The sequence below is a fragment of the Sorex araneus genome, chromosome 3 (genome assembly GCF_027595985.1).
Source record: "Sorex araneus isolate mSorAra2 chromosome 3, mSorAra2.pri, whole genome shotgun sequence".
Classification (NCBI taxonomy): domain Eukaryota; kingdom Metazoa; phylum Chordata; class Mammalia; order Eulipotyphla; family Soricidae; genus Sorex; species Sorex araneus.
The window spans coordinates 82,283,741-82,303,793 of NC_073304.1; the positions used below are offsets into that span (position 1 = coordinate 82,283,741).

The 20,053-nt window shown below is 35.5% G+C and overlaps 1 protein-coding gene and 1 non-coding gene across 3 annotated transcripts in view; one reads left to right on the plus strand and one right to left on the minus strand.

Moving 5' to 3' along the window:
• CDIN1 (CDAN1 interacting nuclease 1) overlaps window positions 1-20,053 on the plus strand; it is a 258,588-nt gene that overhangs the window by 148,899 nt on the left and 89,636 nt on the right. The window lies entirely within an intron of this gene.
• On the minus strand, window positions 15,518-15,623 carry LOC129403883 (U6 spliceosomal RNA). Its single transcript, XR_008629536.1, has one exon. It is a non-coding gene; the product is annotated as a U6 spliceosomal RNA (small nuclear RNA).

The window sequence follows — 20,053 nt, forward strand, 5'->3', positions numbered from 1 at the left end:
ACAACTTAATATAAATAAACATAAGGCTGCTATAATTGGTCTAAATGACTTAAGCTTTTTTACTTTTGAGAGCTTTCTATAGATTATGAAGGTGGCATAAATGAAGTCATTGATTAGGTACATGGAAAAAGTGTCCAAAACCATAGTACTGTAGCACTGTCATCCCATTGTTCATCGATCTGCTGGAGCAGGCGCAAGTAACGTCTCCATTGTGAGACTTGTCGCTACTGTTCTTGGCATATCGAATATGCCATGGGTATCTTGCCAGGCTCTGCTGTGCAGGTGAGATACTCTCGGTAGCTTGCAGGGCTCTCCGAGAGGGATGGAGGAATCAAAGTCGGGTCAGCCACGTGCATGGCAAACACCCTACTCACTGTGCTGTCATGCCAGTCCACACACACACACACACACACACACACACACACACACCAGAATACCAAACCATGTTGAATTAAATATGAAACCAAGATACTTTAGATCGACCTCCGTTGTCTTTTATTGTCTTTCATCATTTTAATGAAAATTAAGTATTTTACCATGAGATATTCTGGTGCAACAGTTCCCAGGAAAGTAGTACATAAATATTCCACAAATATTTAGGTCCCTCCTATATAGAGGCAGCACATTATGCATCTTTAAGGAATCAAAGATGAGCAAAATCTAATCTGGCCTTCAAGGAATTTATTTTTATAGGGAAACTAAGCATATATATTGATCACACAAATATCTGACATAGCACCACTATGTCCAGTGACCTAGTTTAAACACTTAATATATTATTCTCTTTAATTATGTAACACAATCTGAGATAGATGCTAATATTTATCTTCATTTCATATCAGAATGTTGAAGCATATAGAGGTTAAATGTCCAGGTGAAGGTCACAGAACTAGAAAGCCAGGGAAGATTTTTTACATAGCAGAGAAGCATGCATGATCAGGACCTAACTTTAGGAGGAATTTATTCTAGTAAAAACAGGTTATTGGGATAGGAAAAGAATTCTGTTTTCATCCCTATTGAAATAACCAATTAATTTCCAAATGATGGTAATGGCAGTGGAAATGGTAGAGCATTGTATTGATTTACAGAGATAATAGACAGAACATGGCAAGTAACTAAATTTTGTTTTTGAGGGATGAGTATAACACAAAGTCAACTTTATTATTATATTTTTTTATTTCTGTTAGGGAGAACCATGATGCTATTAAAGAATTGGAGCGGAAAATGCTTAGTTACTGCTCTAACTACGAGAACTTCAAGTGCAGTGGATAAAGATGTTCAAAGTCAGCAGGGTTGTGAGCTAGGAGTCTAAGTGATAGCTCACAGAATGATAGATGCAGGGATAATATTCAATCAATTTAGGCAAAGTACGTTCTGATAGAGGAAGGTAGTATAGAGAGATGTCTATTTTCATAGGTAGGGAAAGAAGACAGTCATAATCCCATACATTAAAAAGTCTTGAAAACTATTACAATAATTATCTGTTCTAGCAATTTTTTCCCTAAATGTCCTGACTCCCAGACTACATTTCTCACACTTGAATGTTAGTTAATTTTGATCATGTGTATTGAATCTGATTTACTTAAAGTATTGAGAGTTAACCTAACACCAGTTTCCTTGTGCATTATGTGGGTTTAGAAAGTTGTTCCAAAATGTAAGAACAGAGAGCCTGTAACAATCACACTTGAAAGAAACCTTGGGAGTTGCATTTGTCAAGCAGCTAGGAAAACCATCCATGCATACACCACATCCAAAGCTGCATCAGCAGCCCAAACATAAAGAACTGAAAGGTCATTCCTCTTCCTGCGGTGTGATGGTTTGTTGACGTATTTTGACATACCAGTACAAATGCTGAAAGGATCTGACCTTCCTGCGATACTGGGGGATTCAAGTCTGGTCAGGATACCTGACACTCAGGTCATTGCTCTTTGCCTTTCTCCTGCACAGATAAACATACACCTTAAACATGAGATACTTGCATTAATACAATACTATTTCAGATTTTTAAATGAATGTAAATTATTGCTTTTTGAATTTTCAGCCCCCCCTTTTCAGTTCTCATCAAATTGAAAATCCCTAGTTGGAACTATTAATGCTTTAATGAAAAGAAATTGAATTCATTTTTCAAAATGATAAATGGAAATGGAAATGGTTAGTGCTTGAAAGAGGAAAATCTAAACAAATTGAAGAAGTCTATATACTAAAATTGGTTTCACAGTTTTTATCTTTGTGACAAGAACACTTTCTTGGTGGTTAAGTGTGAAGATTACTTCTAAAGTGTATAATTAATTAAAGTAAAGGTAAATTTCAGGTAACTTTAGAAGTCATCTCAGAGGTATATGTAACATGCGTTTAAGAGTTTGAAGAGCTCCGTGGATACCAGAAAAATGTCAAGAGAATTTTCTGTTATGTATAAATATGTTCTGTGTTAGATGTATGTACAATGCAAATGTGAGACAGAGCTTTGACTAGTTACCCATATTATTTTTTCCTTTTTAATTTTTTAACCCATATTATTTCTTAGTGCACTATCATGTTAATGTGGAATAAAAAGGAAAAAGTTTATGAATCTTTTAAAAAATAAAAATAGTAGTTCCAGTTCTCTGGTGCTAAAAACCTCATGTTGGTTTTTAAGAGAGAACAGGTTCCCACCAAAATGTACTTAGCGCTTCAGCTTATCTTGTTTTACTTAGTGATAAAGATGTCATCCAGTTAAAATTTTGTTTATATGGTCATACTTCCATTCTTGGGACTCCACACCAGGCTGTTTTCACTCCAGACACCCCAGAGGGGGATGGTCTAGAACCCTTCCCACCCTGAGAGACCCAGCCCCGGCAGCCGACCTCCACTACCCAACTGCGACCACATTTCAGGCCGCTTTCCAGACACTTTCTACCCATTTTCCATAATTACCGCATCAGATTTGATGGAGATTACTGCATCAGACAGTAGACAAGAAATCATAGAGAGTAACATATATATATATTACAGAGAGTCTCTTGCCCGTACGCCTGGCTGTCTTCCCCGGGGCCCCTTGGAGGGGATGGGCTCCAGCTTCCCTCCCCACCCTGAGCAGAGCTCCCGGCGGCCGAGGAACACTGGAACCTAGCTACAGCCATGCTGGAGGCTCCTCTCTACACGTTCAGACAGGCCTCATGCTTGAAGGTACCAGCAGTTACCCAGGTGTGTGTAATCCCATCGACGGCCAACATCCAGAGATAGACTTAAAAGCAAGCTCCCAGAAGCGATATCTTTAGCCTTCTTCTCCCTCTGGGAGAAACTGGCAATCTTCTAATAGGAGTTTCCTTCCCACATGGGACAGCCTTGCAAGCTTCCCATGGTGTATTCATATGCAAAATGCAGTAACAAGCTGGATCTCATTTCCCTGACCCTGAAGAGCGCCCAGTGCAACATCTTTAGGAGGGCCAAGTCAAGAGAGACTTCTAAGATCTCAGGGAAAGGACAAAATGAGATGTTACTGAGCCTGCCCGAGAAATCAGTGATTAACGGGATACTGTGATACTGTGACTGTGATATATATATATGTGTATATATATGTATATATACATATATACATATATATACATATATATATTCAGAAAACTTTGCTTTCTGTCTTAACAACTGGTAAATATATATATGCCTCTCAGAGAGCCTAGCAAGCTACCCGTGGCGTAAAATCTCAGGGCTGGGAGGAATAGAGATGTTACTGGTGCCTGCTCGAGTAAATCAATGAACAATGGGATGACAGTGACAGTGATACAATAGACTAAATACTTTTTTTTAATCATTATTTATTTATTTATTAAATTTATTTATTTTTTAATTAGTAAGTCACTGTGAGGGTACAGTTACAAATTTACCCATTTTTGTGCTTGTGTTTCCCTCATACAATGTTCGAGAACCCATCCCTCCACCAGTGTCCATTCTCCACCACCAATGAACCCAGTATCCCTCCCCCCCTCAATCCCGTTCCCACACCCCCACCCCACCCCACCTCTGTGGCAGGGTACTTTTTAAAGAGTAGCAACTATTCAGAAAACTTTGCTTTCTGTCTTAACAACTGGTAAATATTTAAAAAGCTACCAATATTCTCCAAACATTCAGATCATACTTTGAAAAATGTGAAGTTTTGTGTATTTATCTTAACATTGGAAAACTACGTGATTTGTTTTTTCATTATACTATTTCCAAGTGAGATATAAACGTATGCTAAATGAAATGAAGTGAAATAATTTCACTTTTGTGTCATGTCTAAAATTTGGGCTGACATTGGAAATAATCATTTAACTATTCATCTACTTTCATAATTTCTTAACCTTTCCAGTAAACCCTGGGCACTCTATGTCTCTGTTTGAATTATTGCTTTTCTGTTTTCCCCACTCTGACAAAAGTTGTCACGTCACTGGAAACCAGTAGTAAGTACTGACAATGTGCTTTCAACTCCTGACCAGGTTTCCACAAGGCTTCAGCTCCAATTTCCTAGTGCTCTTCATTCAGGTTAGACCTCTAAGTTTTGTTCTATGAGAACTGACAGCCCTACTCCTTCTCTGTCTGTGAAGAAGGAGGTCACACACTTCACTGGTGTCAAAGTATGGACACCACACAGGCCTTACCTTTTAGGATTTTATGTTATTTTTTTAATCCACACCTCTCTCTGATGGTACAGATGCACTTCTGTTGTAGAGATTTTTCCTATAGAGGACTAGTTTAAAACCTCTTTCCATTTAACTAATTCATTGTCTAGTCCTAGTGAATAATGACAGGTTTTCCTGTTGAAACTCAAGTGGCCAAATTCGTTTTTTATAACAAGTCAGCTTGTAACATTGTAAGCTTTTTCCCCATCTGATCACACAAGTGCTCATGTGTATACACACACACACACACACACACACACACACAAATTAAGTCCACTGCACATCCATCTTGAAATAACAGGGAAAGGGTTAAATTCTAAGAATCTTATTCCTGCATTTATTAGTAACTCAATGTCTGCACACTTCTTTCCTATAAATTCATCCCTACATACAGGCATAAATTAACCCTGTTGTTTCTAATGTTATGTCATTCAATTGAAATATCTCTTTCAGAAAGTACAACACAAAGTTCTGCTGTGTTATTATATTCCTGCTCTTTTTTTCATAGATTCTTAGTAAAATTTATTTGATTGTAGTGAGAAAAATATTCTCTATCAATTATTTTTAAAAAGCAATAATTCATTATAGTTGATCATAAATGTCAGGAAGCAAAGACCCAGCTGAAGCATTTTGTCACTAATCATGCTGTTTTTCTTCTAATTAGTTAATTTACATTTTACAAATTAAGGGTAAAATTCAGAGAGAAGATAACATCATAGCTTTAACTGACCTATATTTGTATCTGCCAAATTTAAGTTAATTAGAAATGTAGATGTTGTTTGTTTTATCTGTCAGAAAAGCTCATCTTTTTTTTCTTAAAAAAAAAAAAAGACACACTTTTCCCCCCTCAGCATTTATCATCTAAATAATAGTCTTGCCAAGATGGCAGCCTCATAATAAACTCTTTTCAGTGGAGTGATGGGTAATGAAGCTTGCTTGTGAAGGCAGCGAAAAATGTTGTCTGGCCAAATGCATGAATATGATGGCTAGAGAATCAGTGGACTTTTTCAGTCATCAATCTTTTTAGTAGCCTCTTATACATCTGAATATTTTGATAGATGATCTAATAATTGAGTTATCTATCTTTCTAACTATCAGAGTTGCATAAAAATTATTCTCACATGCTACTGAATATTAAATATATTAGGTATCCAGTAAATTTTTCATAAAAGGGCCAAAAGGTGAAAGATTTTTGTTATTCTATAAATATCTCTTCCTCTGTGGAGTGTTAAACCCTCTGAAATATTCAACTCTTAATTTCCTCTGTGTGAAGGAGATATACCCTCAGAAAGGAAAGCATATCTTTAAAAGTAGGATGTATAGAAGTTAACTATAATTAATGAAAATCAACCCTAAAAAACATGTAAGATTAACTGAGTCGTATAGATTGTCCTTATAGGTCTACACCCAATGTCACAGTTAAAGTGACATGAATTTCCATACGAGATGCACAAATGACGTGAGTACAAAGAAAAACATGTGATTTTTAGGCATTTACCATTTGACAGAAGATGATGCTACCAAAGTGGGGAAATTTGTGTTATCGCCTGTCTGCCTTGCTTGTCACCTGCTAACACAAAGCCACCCAAGTATTCTCTTCGTGCATAGGTTGTTGTTTTCCTTATATAAGGCCTTATATTTGGTTTTGTTTTTATCATATACTATTCTGTTAAAAAAAAAAAAAGAAAAAAACCACCAAACACTTGCCAATCATGCTTCATTGACATTTTAAATGGCAGGGAAAATTAGTGAAAAAGAAATCAGTCATCAAAAAAGTTGGCTTTCCCTGTCCTCACCATCCAAATTTCTTCAAGTTGACTTTACAGTGATAACTTCCCAGTAGCCAACATTAAAATGCCTGGAAGTGCACGCATTTGTTTGCAGGTCTGAAGGGTTACCAATCCTATGCATCTTGAAAGGCACTCAAATAAGCAAGACCTTGTAAATTGGATTTCTATTAGCCAAACCTGATGATCGCTCTTCATCAGTGGAATGGGAAGAAGAGCTATCAATAGCTCCAGCTCTAAATATCTTTGTCTTTTTTAGTGCCACACTTATTTGTGGTCTCATCCAAAATGGTAATGAATGCTAAAATCGTCAGAATTAATTGGGTTTAATGTTTTAAATAAACCTTAAAATATGGATAACCATTTTTAAAATGCTTTTCAAGTTGAAAAGCATTTGGAATGAAATTCAAAGTAACAATGGTCAAAAATAAATACAGTAAAAGTTTTTTTAAACCCTTTTCTCATTATAGGTCCTTACATTGATTTCAGCTCACAGTTGTACTCATAAAAAGTTGGGGGTGATAGGCATTTTTTTCTAGACTGCAAATAAATTGAGGAGGATAATACCAATGTAGAATCCTTCTACTGTTATATCTGAAGAGCTGTTGCTCTTTAAGTTTGACCAGATGCAAGAATTTTGTTTCTTAAATTTGATGTTGAGGAGGACTAATCATTTTATTGTAGTAACTATAGCTGGGGATTTTAAACTGTTAGAGACCATATTTAAAGTATATATTTTAAACCATTTGAAATGACCATATTGGGAAGGTTTAGGAGAGGAAAGATTCTTTTCTTAATCAAAGTAGCAAACATCTGTGTTCTTTCTAGTCTGTCTTTTGATTAGCATGGCCTCATCCATCACTGGTCTTTGATATGAACACCAAGAAGTCATGTCCTTTTGTTTTAAATGATAAATATGCTTTTGTCATGAATACTCATAGGCAACCCAGGATTTACATTTGAATTGTCAAAGTGTAACTGCCCAGCTCTTGTGATGAGTGACATTATTAGTGAAATAAAGAAGTTTTTAATTTGTCATGGATAGGCCTTAGATGGTGACATTATGAGATTATGTGGGTTTCTAATGCTAGAAAAGTTGTCTTCCCCCACTATTTTTCCAAGATTTGTCATTTATCAACAAGAGGCAGTGCACCACAGAAGGTTCTCTGTGAACATTTTTACATCAGTGTCATTAGCCCATCTCTTTAAGTTTTATAATTTAGGCTTGGTAGCTGATTGTGTTTATCCAAACTAATACAATTTGAAATAGTTGGCTTCTGATGGTGAAACACCGGAAGCAAGACTTGTTCTATCTGGTTATTAATTCTAGAGACAGGTGTTTTGTTTTATTTTATTTTAACTTTTGCTTTATTTCAAGATAAATGTCAATTATATTTCCTAAGATAGTGCTGTCCTTACAAACTCACATCTACTCATTTATTTTTGTGCATTTTTACAATTCATGGCATACATATATCTATCTGCACAAGTTTGTATTATCAAAATTCTCAAAATGTCAGATTAAATGGTTGCTTTTGACTTCAATTAAGAAATAGGGTATCACTATTAAAAATATTATGAAGTCTCAATCTTCTCTCGTCTATGATGTAAAAGAAGATTCCAGTTTATATACATTTATTTAATGTATTTCTACATTATTAGTAAAAATATTTCTATTAAAGTTCGCATCTTGTAATTAATATTTAGAATATTTCGTGTCGGTAACAGGTAGTCATTCTAATTATGCACAAAAGATAAAGATTTGGTGTTTTAAGAATTAGTACTTTTAACAAAAGTTGCATTTCTCTTTACATGTTTTGTCTTTTTAATTTCAACACAACTTTAAAAAGTAGAAGGAATCATAAATTTTCAACCAAGTTGATTGGTTAAGCATCTGAAACAACCATTGACATAGAATGTTGGGAATTTACAGAAAATTAAGCTATATTTTAGTTAGATTCAATGTCTCACCACAGAATTCATTTTTAACTGAATATAACAGCCCCACTGAAATTTCATTTGGGGTCAGATTTCTTCATAATTACCAGCTTTAGATTTTCTTTATTTTTGTTACATTGAAACTGCAATTATCTTGAAAAATATATATTGATTGCCTAGAAAATGAATTTTAAAGCAAAAATATGTATACTTGATTAGGATTTAAGTATGTCATCCACGAGTTTTCTTTCTATTGTTTTAATTTTTGTAGTATTTTCTCTGTCACTTGTTTCATGGAAAATGAAGTCCTATTTATGTTTGCCTTCCAATTGAAGACCATTGCATAGCAACTGTAAAGCTTACCCCTTATCTTAATTGAGATTGTTGTACCGTAATGTAAGTGTCTGAGTTTTTGAGACCCTAAGGCTTTCACCCAACTTGAAGACAATGATGCCAGTGAGCTTCTGTCCAGAGTTAATCAGCTGCAGAATTTGTAAACTGCACATGTGTCAAAGTTGAAAATGTTAGCACTCTAATAGAAGCTTGAAAAGGTTAGATCTGATAAAAGCCGTCAGCAGTTAAAGAAAGTGATTTATGGGAATGTAATGACACAAAATGCCTCATTTATCACTCATATATAGATAGGTTAAGGTTCCTGTGTCATACTTTTAAAAACTTGACCACTTCAAATTGTCAAAATAGGTACTTAATTGCCCTTCATCCTTTTCATTTCATATTTATTTTATTTGAGTTTGGTAATTTTATCCACGATCGCTTTACTATCATTTACTTAATATGGTTCTATTTAAAGTTATTTATATTTTGGATTTAAAAAAACTGTGCATCACTGATTTCTGAAGTTGTATTATCTAAGACTATTGCAAAGAAAGACTAAACCAGTTTTATATGTGTTCATTTATACTTTCATTTGACACAATCTCTTGAAGATAGGCTAACATTTTATTTTTATTTTCTAACAAATAGTTTTCATTTATATATATGTATAAAATGCTACTATATATACGTATATACAGTAGCATTTTATACATGTATACACACAGTACATATTGTGTATATATATAGTAGCATGATATATAGAGTCACTTTACATATATATATATATATATACACACACCTGTAAATTGTCTATACATCTCTTTCTCAAAATTGCAGCATGAAATTTTATAAGACAGAGCCATCAGTTGTTTTATTGTCCTAGTTACTCAATGTAATATTTTAGCTTCACTCAAATTATATTTAATGAAAGCCTGTCTGGTTAAATGACTCCTTAAAATGATGGAAACAAAAGTTAAGAGACAAGTCAGCTCATATTTCCTTCCCAGATTAATTAAAACATAATATTTAATTATTTCTTTTACACCATAAGGAAGGGATTTATAAACTTCGAATTACTAAGCATGAGTGTGTTTGTTTAATATCATTTCGTTTATGCATAAATACCTCAACACTTTAAAACCTTTCTTAACTTGTCAGTATTTTAAGTAGAGTTATAAAACTGTAATAATGATTATTAAAGTCATTAATAACTCATTAATATGGAAGCTAGAATTGTTTAAGGGCTTCCTAAAAATTGTCCAGGTCATTGAATAGACAGAAGAGTTTCAGAGTTTCCCCACTTGCCCTACTCTTGCCAAAAAATAAATTTGAAAACTTACATGGACTCTAGTTTGTCAGATACATATTACACTGTCTGCAACAGGGACATTACAGGTCCAATTTAAAGAGAAGTCAGAGCAGTTTTTTTTTTTTTTTCAACTAGGTGAAGGCATGAAAGTAAGTGGGGAAAGATGAAACTGTCTTAGGAAAGATAAACTTAAGAGACATAACCAAATGCAGTTGACCTCATTGCACCTTGATTCTGTCAAACTAGAAAAAGTATGATTTTTGGGACAGTCTTTGGAAGTTGAACATAGATTGGTATAGATTTTCAACACCAAGAAATTGCTGTTAATTTTGTTAGGCATGACAGAACCCTTGTGATTAGGTAAAAAAAAATATCCATTTTTTTCAAAGGCATACAGATGAGACTATACAGGAGTAGAGTGACTAGAATTTCTTTCAAAATATTTGATGAAACACAAAAATTGAAAGAGAAATAAGTTAAAAAGGAGATAGAAAATCAATGATATGTTATTTAGTAAAGGAGTTCTCTACTTTTTTACACTTGAAACTTTTTGCACTAAAATTCTAAAATCTCAAGGAATCTGTTACATCAGTCTTATCCAGAAGTACTTTTAATAAAAGATTATATGTTATACTTACCAATATTTTCTTATTGCCAATCTTAATGTTGTATAATCTTTATTTTTATCTCCAAATTTTATCCCCAAAAATCATTTCATTGGTTGCCATAAATTCCAATTACAGTATTTTAATTAGTAGCAAACATGATGCTTTCTAATACAGAAAATGGCTAATAAATTGTGCACATTTATTCAAAATAGGATAGAAATATATTAGCATATTTCTTTGTGCTCTGAAAAGTGGATAGCTCACTTTGTTGTTGTTGTGTAAAAAGATTGTAAATGTACAATAGCATTCCTATTCTCCTGACAAGCAAATTTTAAAGCATTTGTAAATCTTATATTTTAAGCTTTGTTTTAATTCATTATACACAAGAGTATTTTTAGAATTGCAAACTCGCTTTCCCAGCTTAAAAATATTAAACTGAATATACCTTTCTTAGATGCAGCTTTTGCCTAGAATTAAAACATGTACATTTACAGCAAAACTTTAATTCCTCTGTGATTTTATCCATATTTGTCTTTCTTTAGATATGTATAGGTATGTATTATCTTTAAACAATGATAAAAAGTGCTTAAAGATCTCAAAGTTTAAAAGTATACCTTGATTTAGAGAAAATGTGTTCTTAATATAAATTTGTTTATCCTATTAATTAATGGTTAGTCAAATATGTTCTCTACTTTTGTAGATCTTTTTCATTTTTAAGGCAATACAATTTAAGGCATTTCAATTTATCATTCCAGAGATTAAGACATTTTATTGTTTGTTTTTTTTTTCAAATTCATGGTTAAGGAAAATTTATATCATATGTATTTAGAGAATCATAGAAGTCAAAATTGTCTCAATCTGTGAATCTTCATAGTTTGCTCTTGTAACAACCATGAGGAAATGTATTAAAATGCCTTAATTACAGGGCAAGAAAAAAGAGAAAGCACAGTCTTTTAGCATATGATCTTTCAATTGTTCACCAAAGGATAAAGAAAGCATTCAAGCGTGGTTTCAAGAACTGTCAGCAATAAGAAAATGCAAGGTACTTTGTAGAGCCTTAAAGACCTTTCTGGGAAATAGATGTGATTAAAAAGTAAAATAGACTTTATTTTAAAGAAATTTTATAAAATTTTACCAAGTTAATATATTAATAAGGGTATTATTATCTTTTCCCAGATGAGAAAAATTCATCCATGAAGCTGCATAACAGATTCATACAATGAATTTTACAAATATATTTCTTTAAGTTTGATTTTTAAGATGCAGCTTAAGAATTAGAGTGCAATCCACTGAGTATATAATAATTTTAAAAGGTCTTCTTTGATTCACATATGCTGACTTGATCACAGCCATAAATTTGGAACTTGTAGTGTCTTTCTGTTATAAGCCTGAATACTTATACGCAAACTAAAGTTCAAAGGATCAAAATATTTTATTTTTCACGTGTTGGTTCATCTTGATTAACATATTCATATGTGCATTGCTCCCCTTAATCCTCTGTAATCAGGTATAGGGACTTCAGAGGCACTTTGTTTCTTTTAACTTTACTTTTCTCCTTTCAGAAACAAAAGCTCACTTATTTTTCATCAAATTCAGTACAAAACTACAGCATTGTATCTCCAGATTGCATTAGACTAAAGATAGCTGTTTATACTGAACTGTAGTCTGTTCTGCCTCTGTGGAGATTTTGGAAACTAGTTTCTTCCTACCCAGCACATCATTCTGTTTCCAAGCTTAGAATATATGCATGTTTAAATTGTCTTCCTTTCAGGAAATCTCATTCAAAAACAAATCAATCTCACAAGAGTTGTATTTTAAAGCAATTACTCTTTCCTGGAGAAACTGTTTCCCTGACCACTGTTATTTTTTTCAACCAATGGCCAATGTCGTCACTATTCAACATTAAGAAAAAATTAAGATTAATTTGGCAGTGCATTTAAAGACCTTATTATAATTTCCAGTGCCTAGATTTCTATTCAGGTACGGAATGACAGAATGGAAGTATAGATGCATGATCCTGGGACTAGTTTCCAGTGTAGCCCCAAAGAGGATGTAGCCACTAAAAATATCTGCTTCGTGTTTCTGTTCAATTGAGTGTCTCAGTTTAAATTATTGTTCTACAAAAGATACCACAAACTACTTTGTTCTTAAATAGTCATGAAGTAGACTGAGTGGTACTTGCAGATTTGTAGTATTTTGACTGCAGGAAAAATAATGCAGGATAATGAGTATACAATTTGCATGTGTGTTGTATAATTCACAATATACATGTTCATTCATCATGCTATTCTTTGCAATATAATGAATTATGTCACCTTATTGCATATGTCTGCATATTGCATATGTACCTCATGTCTTAATTAAAGCATTAATCACTAAAATTACCAAAGATATGTAGTTTTACTGCAGTTTTAAAATTTAGCGTTGATCTTTGCATAGTAATACACATATTATTTCTAACAGGTACGCTATACTAAGACACTTTAAATAAGGATTTTCATGTTCTGATCCTATTATATCAATTATTTTAAGTATGCTTATCTTAATATATACTTACAACGCTTTTTAACCATTTAAATCATTTTTATTTGATATTAATTTCCTAAATCATTGAAAATTACCAAACACATAGAAAAATAAATATATCTATGCATATTGTATGATTAGTGTTAAAATTTAAAAGGATATATGTAGTTTCTGCTTTTAAATTTTAAAGCAGATCTTTGTATAGTCATACATTATCTCTAATTAGTAAACAATGTAGTTGTTAAGTGAAGATTCCATGTTATGCTTCTAGCATATCAATTTACATTGTCGCTCTAATATTTGTTTGCCACACCCTGTGCATCAGTGCTTCTTACTACTGGTTTCTCTTTGAGATTAGTTATATTTGATAATAAAATTCCCAGCACCTATTTGAGCTTACTTATAAGTAATAAATCCTTGCTAATCTTGTGATTTAATCCTTTAAAAACCCTTAATTTCAAAACAAAATAAGATGCTTTGAAGGAGCTTTTTGAAGGTGAAAGTGTACTAAACAATCACAGAATTTATTTCTTAAAACTTAACTCTTATGGAGGAGGTACGTTTAGTTTTTTTTAAGTTAAATTATTGAATCGTCATGAATTACAAAGTTGCAAAGTTGTTCATGAGTTTCAAGGGTATAAAGTTCAAAAGCACCAATCCCTTCACCAGTGTCCACTTTCCCTCACCAATGTCCCCACACACACACCCCCAACCCTGAGCCTGCCTCTATGACAGGCAGTGATTTTCTTTTCTTTTTTCCTCTTAGGTACTGTGGCTTATGATACTGTTACTGATAGGGTATCATGCATATCACTTTTAGCTCTTTTCAAAGCCCAGTTTGAGGAGGTACATGTTGCAGCATCACTGCTTATGAGTCTTTTCCCTAGAAAGAAAATTTCACTCATCTATCCAGAAACTGTTCCTCTAGCATTTACCTCTGTAATTTTTCTCAGATTTTGCTTTCTAGAATGTACATGTCGCTCACGTGACTTCTCTTAAATCACATCCAATTCGGAGTGGTCAGTGTTTGGAACAAATCACAAGTGTGTGGGGGGACTGAGGGCAGGTAAGATAGTGAAGAGCTCTGTCTGACAATAATAGCAGGCTATGATCATGCTGGACAAGAACTGAGTGTTAAAAGTAGGTAGGTAAATGGATATTCTTGATAACCTTTCAGTATCAATATTACAAACCACAATGCCCAAAAGGGGAGGAGGAAGGGGGGAGGAGGGGGGGGAGAGGGGAGAGGGGAGAGGGGAGAAGAAGAAGAAAAGCACCTGCCATGGGGGCAGGCAGGGGACAGCGGATAATGGGAGGGAACCTGGGGACACTAGTACTGGGAAATATACACTGGTGGAGGGATGAGCATTAGGATACTATATGACTAAATTCCAATCATCAGCAGCTTTGCAAGGGTCTATCTCACAGTGATTCAATAAAAAAAAAAGTATTAAAAAATCACCTCCAATTCCTATCTGAGCCGATTTGTTCCCTTTTTGTAGTTTGAAGATGGTTTCTTTTTACATTCCTTCCATTTCCCAGGTTTCCACTTCCAGGATTGTAAGGATTGCCCATGCTAATATAACTTGTTTGATTCTCCCAGTGTTATCCTGTATCTTGATATTTATTCATACTGGCTCTTTCCCCTCCTGACACTAAAGAGTTTGACCTCCTATGCTTTGTTTCAAAGCCATTTTACTTTATATATACGTGTGTGTATACATATATATAAAATGAAATATGTATGTGAAATGTGCTTCCAATCAGATTGCTTCTTGCACCCTATACACATCCTAAATATTCTGTAATTTTTGTTCTCCCAGCTGCTTTCCCTTTAGGATAGATAACCTGAGACTGACAAGTCAATATTTTCATGCAGTATTCTTCATTAGCTACTGTCTTGCCTTTGTGTAAATATTCCCTTCTGTTTCCTGTTTAAGCCTGTGAGTGGTAAGGGCTCCAAGCTCTTGGTAGAGTAGAGGTGTTATATACCCAGTCCTCTTTAGAATAGTCACCTGTCATCCATTTCCAGCAGAAGTTTAGGCTTCTCTACCTGAACTACATTTTGATTTCTGCAGTCTGACTCCTGTCTCACGAGCCTTCCATTCCTTCCTTTTAATCAGTCAATTCCAGTTTTCTATTTTCCCTGGTTTGTTGTGGGAGACTTATGATTCCAAGAATTGTTTCTAGTTTGTCCAATTGAATGTCATAAAGTTGTTCACAGTAGACTCACTATCTTTTGTCTTTGTTGTTTTGTTTGTTGTAACTTTTTCCTTTACATTTCTGACCCTATTTATTAGGGGTTTTCAATATCTTTTTTCTTTGTGAACCTAGCTAAAGAGTTGTCAAACTTGTTTAAAACTTCTCTTTTTCTTTTCTTCTATGGGATGCTTCACAAATTCACATGTTCTCCTTCACAGGGGCCATCCTAGTCTTCTCTGTATCATTCCAATTTTAGTATATGTGCTGCCAAAATGAGCCCAAATCTTTTTGAAGGATAAGTTCTTGATTTCATTGATCTCTTGTATTTGTCTTGATTGTGACTCATTTCTGTTTAATTTATGTTTGCTCTAATTTTCATTATTTCCCTTTCTCTAATGACTTTGGATTTTTTTTCAGTTTCTTTAGATGTGAAATTAAACTGAGATTTTTTTCTCTTGTTTTCAATATAAACTTGATTGATATGTACTTTCCTCATAATATATGAGCCTACAGAACATTCACTGTTTTTCCTTTTATAGAAGTCAATCTAGTACCCTTTTTTATAGGGTCAATTTGGTGATGAAATTCCATTAACTACTTTTTTTTCTCTAAAAAGTGCTTTATTCCTCTTTCAATCTTGAATGGTAACCTACCTGGATAAAGTATTCTTGGTTGGAGGTCTTTTTCATTCAATTGTTATTTAATGTCCTTCTCTTCTGACCTGTAGTGTTTCTGTTAAGAAGTCTGCTCATTTTAAAAAAAGGTATAAAGTAAATAATATAAAATGCTCCCATTTGATGAGATCTGGGAAGTTAATTTGGGGTTCTAGGAATACTATTACCATAAATGTATATAAAAATGTTTTAGCAGTCATAGACCCAGAAAAACTAGTTTACCCATTTGCACCAAATTCAATGTTTGGAAAGCAAGGATAACTTATATACCATTGCTAAAATTGCAATTCTGGGAAGAAAAAACTAAAAAGCAGCTTTCTGAATAAACCTCGGAAGGTCTGTGTGGTGCTTGGTGGCCATAGTGGCCATGCATAAGGGAACAAAATTATTAGGAGGAAACTTTTCCATCAGTTGGGTTGCCAGTGAAATCAGCAACTGTTTTGTTGTTGTTGTTGCGAATTATATATTTTATTTTTCCGATTTATTTCTATTATATTTATTTTGCCTAAAGGGATTTATGATAGTAAAAAACATCCATAAACTCAGGGCCATAGTGACAGTTCAGTGCATAAGTTGCTTGCCTTCACGAAGCCAACCTGGTTTAAAGGAACCCTAACACCACCCCATATAGTATCCTGAGCCTCGCCAGTAGTGATCCCTGATTGAAGAGTCAATAATAAGCTCTGAGCACAACCAGGAGTGGTATCCAAACAAATAAATAAAATAGCCCAAATCCATAAATTATATTAAGGAAAGTCAGTAGAACTGAAAATTGAATCACCTAAAATAACAATGTCTTTATCTTTGTTTTCTTTTTTTAAAATTTTATTTATTTATTAATGAGTCACTGTGAGGGTACAGTTACAGAGTTTCGTGCCTGTGTTGCAGTTATACAATACTCGAATACTCATCCCTCCACCAGTGCCCATTCCTCTCCACCAATGGCCCTAGTGTTGTCGTCCCCCCCGCCCCCCCAACGTGCTGTTCTCCCCTCCCCGCCCCGCCCCTTGACAGGGAATTCCTTATTGTTCTCTCTCTCCTTTTGTGTGTTATGGGGAATCAGCAACTGTTAATCAGCAAATGTTAATTAAAAAACATGCATGATGGTAGGTGTGATGTTGGAACAGAGTTTACATCAAACTATCATTAACAGTGTTATCACTCATAGTACCTCAATTTTTAAAAATTAGGCCAACAATGATCACTTTTATATGTGGTCTATAAGGAAAGAAAGGAAATATGCAACGGCAGATGAAAATAAACCTTAGGACTTTGAAATAGAATCCCACAGCAAGGGATCAGGAGATTGAGGGGGGAGGGCCCCAGCAACACTAACACTACTCCAAACCTTTTTCTTTGTTTCTTATTTGTTTTTGTTTTAATTAAAGGATTTTGTCAAAAGTCTACTTCTAATCTTGTGGGAGTGTCCTCACGTGTACCTTTTGCTTTTCCCATGCTACTTTTAGTACTCTATCAGGGATTATTTTTCATTTCAACTCTTTGTCTTGGTATGCATCTTCTTTTCAGTTATGTTCTTGTTGTTTAGAGCACTTGAAACTTCCTGGATCTGAATGTTTTAACTCTTACACATTAGGGCAGGCTTATTTCTTCAGAAAGAAATTCTGTCCAGTTTTTTTCTCTTTTAATATCTTGATTTTTTTTAAAAAAAATATTTTTCCTTATTTTGCTCTTTTTGGGGGGCAAGGGTGGGTGGTGATTGTTCTTGCTATTATTGGTTTTCTCTACCTTACTTTTTTTTTTTTTTTGCATTTTGGGTCACACCCAGCAATGCTCAGGGGTTACTCGTGTCTCTGTCTCTGAACTCAGGAATTACCCCTGGCGGTGCTCAGGGGACCATATGGGATGCTGGGAACCGAACCCGGGTCAGCCACATGCAAGGCAAACACCCTACCTGCCATGCTATCGCTCCAGTCCCTCTACCTTACTTTTCCTCCTGTGTTTGTGCACTGGGGGATGGCTCCCAAGTTGTACTCAGTGCCCCAGACCACCCCAGCAGTACTTGGTCAACCACACCAGACAGTCCTATCCTGAACTTGATGCAGTGTTGCTTGGGCCTAGTGGTATTGAGGAGCACCAGGAACCACATCTGCAGTGCTCTGTAGCCCATGCTGGTACCTGAGATCATTCTGGGTCCCTGCACATACAGTGCACGTGTTCCTGGCCACTTCATTATCTCCTCAACCCACTATTTCAGTCTGATTCTTGAGCTCACTATTTCAGTTTCCAGCTTGTCATTCTACGTTTGGACTCCTTTATTTATTTATTTATTTATTTATTTCTTTATTTATTTATTTATTCAGCTCCTGTATTCTTCAGCTCTAAATTTTCCGTTTGGACATTCTTCATACTCTTCCTTACTTTGTCCTCGTTTAAGTTCTCTTCTACTCTTATTTCATTAAGCACCATTAGATGTTCTCGAATGTCAAGGAGGCTTGAATGGTGATCAGGGTTTCTTGTTTGCCAGTGCTTAGTGGCAACTATGATATCAAGGTCAAATGGGGCTGGGAAATAACTGGAGGTCTACAGTCACAAGTACAAGGCAGATCAAGAGGGCCTGGAGAGCAACAAGGCTTTATAGTTGTGAGTATCTGGCAGTACTTATTTACCAGGTTCAAGGGTATGGAGGGTGATCAAGGAATTGAGATTTCAACCGCTGGATGACACCTGTGTCCAATCTCAATGAGAACTAGGTGGCTGGTAAGGCTTCCTAGTCACAAGTGCCAGTATCACTGTAATCACTGAAATCCTGTTGCTCATTGATTTGCTCGAGCGGGCACCAATAACCTCTCTATTGTGAGACTTCTTGTTACTGTTTTTGGCATACTCTCGGTAGCTTGCCGGGCTGTCTGAGAGGGGTGGAGGAATCGAACCCGGGTCAGCTGCATGCGAGGCAAATGCCGTACCTGCTGCACTATCACTCCAGCCTAGTCACAAGTGCCTAGATGTAGGTGTGGATATTAAGTTCCACTCAGTATAAACATTTATACCAGAGGGGCAACCATGGTTCCACCGTCATGATTGTGTATATGTAGCACTAAGGTTACAGCTGATCTATACAGCAGTCAGGGGTTTACAGATGTATCGAGCTGCCAGTAGGTCATGCCAACCTGGCCATGACTGCTGGACCCATGCCATGGGAGTTCTGAAAGACGGAAGGACCCTTCTTAGCCTCAGCTAATGATAGATGCACAATGTGGGGTTGGCAGGGAATTGAATTTGGCTGTTGGACCATCAGAGAAACACAGTAGATGGGGACCTGCATGATAGCAGTCAGGTGTGAACAGGCAGAGTTCACTTCTGTTTGTCTGCGAGGAGTAAACACTCTGTAATTTTCTCTAGTCACCACTAGCTCAGCCATTGCTAGGGATGGCTACAGTACACCTCAGGGATTTGCCCTCAAGATGTGTGTTACTGTAGAATATGACATCCAACATGGTATCCACTAGATCTGCTATCCACAAGGTTGTATGAGGTCTCTAACGTGGTACCTGTCCGTGACTGACCTCTCCATATACCTGTTAATGCCAAATTATTACCTCCCATTCTAGTATTGCAAGCAGGATTAGTTTGTATGGTATTAACCTCCACCCTACCCACCACGATGTAATCTAGAAGAAATCTATAGAAATCTCTTCTAGATTACAGTTCTTGCCTCTTAGAGGAGTTCCCCTCCCAACCCGCCTTGGGGGAAGGTATTGCTGTATCTTCTGTCTGCCTGGCTGCTGTGCTTTTGTTGGTTGTTGATGAAGTTCTGTTTATCCAGATTTCTGTGCACATTGACTGGCCCAGGTTCTTTTGGTTCCATTTGGTGTTGCCTTTGGTTTTAGGGCTACACCTGGTAGTGCTCAGGGCTTTCTCCTGGCTCTATGCTCAAGAATTACTCCTGGTGGTGCTCAGAGGAGTGGTAGGGATCAAACCTAGGTTGGTTGCATGCTAAGGTTTTTAGTGTGGTTACTCTGTGGTGGCATTGCAAAAGAAACACAGATTCTCTCAAGTCAGCCTTCTTGGCCCACTC